The 4,460-nt window shown below is 43.5% G+C and overlaps 1 pseudogene; it reads left to right on the top strand.

Moving 5' to 3' along the window:
• The first annotated feature begins 2,326 nt into the window (after positions 1-2,326).
• LOC115289081 lies at positions 2,327-4,115 on the top strand (annotated as a pseudogene).
• Positions 4,116-4,460: the final 345 nt, after the last annotated feature.

Consider the following 4,460-nt stretch of genomic DNA (forward strand, 5'->3'; position numbering starts at 1 on the left):
TCTCTCTCTCTCTCTCTCTCCCTGTCTTCCCCTCACCCCTGCTTGAAAACAAAAAAGAAAAAAGAAAAAGAAGAAAAATAAAAGGATTCATTCTTGTCAAATAAAATCCAAAAAACATGGTATCCTCCAAGAGCAAGTGTTCTATGTGGTTCAAATAAAGAAAAATGATGGGGGAACCAAATCCTCACACCACACATAGTTTTATAAGTGAGCCAGACTGAAGACTGTATCTTAGCTATCAGTATTTTGTCATATGCTTCCATCTCTGATCTAAGAGCTGGTTTTAGACCAAATCCCTCACTAAATCTCTCATTTAGACCAAAATGATAGTAAATTAGATTTCTTTAAAAAAGAAAACTTTGAAGATATCAGAAAGCAACCAAGGCCTCTGGGACTCAAAGGGCTAATAATAGGAAAGAAAATATGAGATCAGGGTGACATTCTCCATCATCCCCCCTGCCAAGATATTTGCTGAATTATAAGCAAAAAGTGTAGGACCTAGACCCAAGCAGAGAGGTGTATCTTTTTTTTTTAATTTTTAATGTTTTATTTATTTTTGATACAGAGAGAGACAGAGCATGAGAGGGGGAGGGGCAGAGATAGAAGGAGACACAGAACCAGAAGCAGGCTCTAGGCTCTGAGCTAGCTGTCAGCACAGAGCCTGACACGGGCTCGAACCCACAAATGTGAGATCTGACCTGAGCCAAAGTCGTAGGCTTAACCAACTGAGCCACCCAGGCGCCCCCAGAGAGGTGTATCTTATGGAGCTTGTAGGAGCCTCAGGGTGGAGTTCATGGCCAGCCAGAGAGCCAGGATTGGAAAGGCGGAGATCCCAGAGAAAAGAGAATTATTGAAAAGTGAGTTAATATTCCAGCCCCTTTTCCCACCAAGGCATTTGCTGATTCCTTAGCCATGCACCATGCAGATAGGATATCAAAAGCCTGAGCAGAAAGAAGGAGATAACAGGCTGAAAAGTGAAATGGTCTTATTGAGCTGGGGAGTCAGAAAGGGGAAGTCAAAGCCCAGCAAGGAGTGGAAACTCTGAAAAACATCTCCAGCAGAGACTCTAGACAGCCTGCAGATGGAAATAAAGACAAAGTGGAAATAAACTTGCCTTAGAAAACTAGCCTCAAAGTACTATATACCTTTATTGGATTAGGGTGACCTGCCTCTATTCTTTCTGCCAGAAGAAAGTTAAGTGATCTCTGGAGAAGGAAAACATAGACCTTCTACAATTATTCATACACAGTGTTTAGCATTTGAACAAAAATCTGCAAGTTATGTCAATAAATAGAACCAAGTGACTGGAAATCAGAAAAAAAGCACAGAAGTAGATCAGATCCACGGGAGATTGAGATACTGAAGATATCACAGACTATAAAATAATTATGATTAATATCCTACATGCATTTGCTTCCTCCATGTCATTTCATGGTTCAATAAGTACTTTATTTCTTTCTTCCTGCTGAATAATATTCCATTGTCTGGATGGACCACAGTTTATTTATCCATTCACCTACCAAAGGACATCTTGGTTGCCTATGGGTTTTGGGAATCTTAAACAAAGTTCCTGTTAACATCCATGTGCAAGTTCTTGTGTGGACATATCTTTTCAACTTCATTGGGTAAAAGGTAAGAGTTTATTTAGTTTTGTAAGAAACCAACAAACTGTCTTCCAAAGCGGCTGTACAGTTTTGTATTCCTACCAGTAATGATTTAGCATTTCTGTTGTTCTGTATCCTTGCCAGAATTTGGTACTGTCACTGTTTTGGATTTTAGCTGTTTAATAGGTATATGATGGTATCTCACTTTAATTTGCATTTCCCTAATGACACATAATTTGAGCATGTTTTTATATGCTTATTTTGCCATCTATATATCTTCTTTTTTATGTTTATTTATTTTTGAAAGAGAGCACAAGCATGGGAGGTGCTAAGAGAAGAGGGGACAGAGGATCTGAAAGACAGATCCGCACTGACAGCAGGTAGCCCTATGTAGGGCTCCAACTCATGAACCATGAGATCACGACCTGAGCCAAAGTTGTATCCTTAGCCAACTGAGCCACCCAGGCACCCCTGTATATCTTCTTTACTGAGGTATTTGATTGGGTCTTTTGCCTATTTTTGGGGGGGGATTATTCTTTTTCTTATTATTGGGTTTTAAGAGTTCTCTGTATATTTTAGATCACGGTCCTTTCTTAGGCATATCTTTTGCAAATATTTCCTCCCAGTTTATGGTAATGACAACTTTAAGGCATGAAAGATTACTAACAATAAAGGGGTACATTTATAATCTTAAATGGGTCCATTGCTCTTCCTCTCCCAACATGGCAGCCCCAGCAAAAAAGAGGAATGAGACAGGGAAGACTGTCTTCTTAACAGACTTTCTGGCTGAGGATAGGGAACTGGTGGAAGAAGCACCTGTGTCCCCAAACCAGTCAGCTGAATGGAAGAGACAGATAACCTGGAAGGAGATATTTCAACTACTTGGCACAGTCATGATGACCATGTGTAGAGGACTCCTCCACTTGCCCATTCTATCTGCCCACTGCTCCATGGGCTGCTCAAGAACCCAATATTGATCCAGCCCATCTTCCCGTACTGCCACCCTCGCTGGTTTTCTAGTGAACTTGCCTATGTGACAGAAGACTCCATTAAGGAATTCTTGGGAGGATTCAGTATCACTACTGCTGTACATTGACCATGTGAACGCAGCGACCCAGAGAGATTCAAAGATTTTGGTTATGCTAAATTTGAGGACTTGTGTTTGAAGTCCTTGCTCAGTGCCCTGAGCCTCAAATGAAGGATCTCTATGTAACAGGAGAATCTGAGTGGGTGTTGCTGCTCAAACACAGAATAACAGGAATGGCCATTGTTTGGGTCAAGACAGAAATCAGGATTCTGACAAAGCAGATACATTTTGCAACAGACAGCTTTGATGACCATCTGCCTGGAAGAGGTGATGATAGCTTTGGAGACAAGTGTCAAGGTTGTTAAGATGCAGGCCAGTATCATGATGGGCATTGGGATGTGGTACCGTGATGGCCCACACCGGGATATGGATTGATATGGGGGCTGGGATCACTGTATCACTATGACAACGGAAGCAGCAAAGACTATGACAGAGGCTATGATTGCAGGAGAGGCAGGGCAGAGGAGCATTTGGTCGTGGGTACCACAGGGATGATGTCTACTGAGGAGGAAGGGACCACTATGAAAACAGATATAACAGAGGAGATGGGTCATGGAGCTCCAGAGATTATTGCTCTCAGGATGATTATAAGCATGATACCTTTAGGCAGATAGGTGCCCCCAACAAACAGTCTAAAACCTTGGAGTACTTTCAAGGAGGATGATTCCTCTGCTGGCACCTCACAGTCCACTCGAGCAGCCTGTCTATGGGGCGGCAAAGCCTGTCGACATAGGTGTCAGAGAAGAAGTAGAAGAGTGGCTACAGAAGGGGCAAAAGAAAGAAGGAACAGAGGAACATCAGCTGGATGAAACAAAACTAGACCGTCAGCCTCGGGAGAGATTCCGAGCTGGCAAGGTGAAGAAACTCAAGAAAGGGAATGGCTGAGGACAGGAATTGAGTCATCCTGAACTGGGACCTCAGCCCCTTCTAGCAGAAAAGCACAAAGGAAAGAGCACGAGAAGTCCCTTGAAAACACTCAGTTAAGAGGAAGACTGTCACTCTCCACCTTCTAAGCCTCCCAAACCTAACAGCCTCTAGAAGCAGAATGCTTGAGTGCAGTGAAGTTCTGCCCTTCCTCTCCATCCCAGAGCTCAGACATCGCAGCAATGCCCTCCAAGGGGCGGGGTGGCTCCTGCTCAACATCTTGAGAAAGGACCAGCATGGAAAGATGAACGTGAAGTACGCGGGAAGGATGTCCCAAAAGGTCAAAGTGGGAACTCCAGCTGCGGTTAGGAGATGAGAGAAGAAAGACCACTAAAAGAAACCACATAGGAAAGACAGCAAAATGGGTCAAGTTCCCTGATCCGCACCTGAGCCAAAGAAACCTGCAGAAAATCTGGCCTCCCAGCTCAGTTCTGTAAACAGGTATGCTGCTGTCTCTGTTGATGATAGATGAGAATGATGGAGAAGATTACACGGAATAGATCTCTACACCCTGTGCTTCTTCCTAGTCTGTCTCCACCCTGGAACATTCGAGAGCAAACCAATCCTCTACGCAGAAAGATAAAATAAAACTCACCGTCTCCTGAGGAGAAAGAAGAAGGGGATCAACTTACTAGGATGATTTAATAGTTCTGGGACTGGGGGATTTTCTGGGAGTTGGGACTTTCTGTTTTAACGTAAAAAGTCCTGGGGTGCCTGGGTGGTTTAGTCAGTCTAACTCTCGATCTCAGCTCAGATCATGATCTCATGGTTCATGAGATTGACCCCCACGTTGGGCTGTGCACTGATGGTGCAGAGCCTGCTAGGGATTCTCTCTTTCACCCTCT

The sequence above is a fragment of the Suricata suricatta genome, chromosome 4, assembly GCF_006229205.1.
Source record: "Suricata suricatta isolate VVHF042 chromosome 4, meerkat_22Aug2017_6uvM2_HiC, whole genome shotgun sequence".
Lineage (NCBI taxonomy): Eukaryota > Metazoa > Chordata > Mammalia > Carnivora > Herpestidae > Suricata > Suricata suricatta.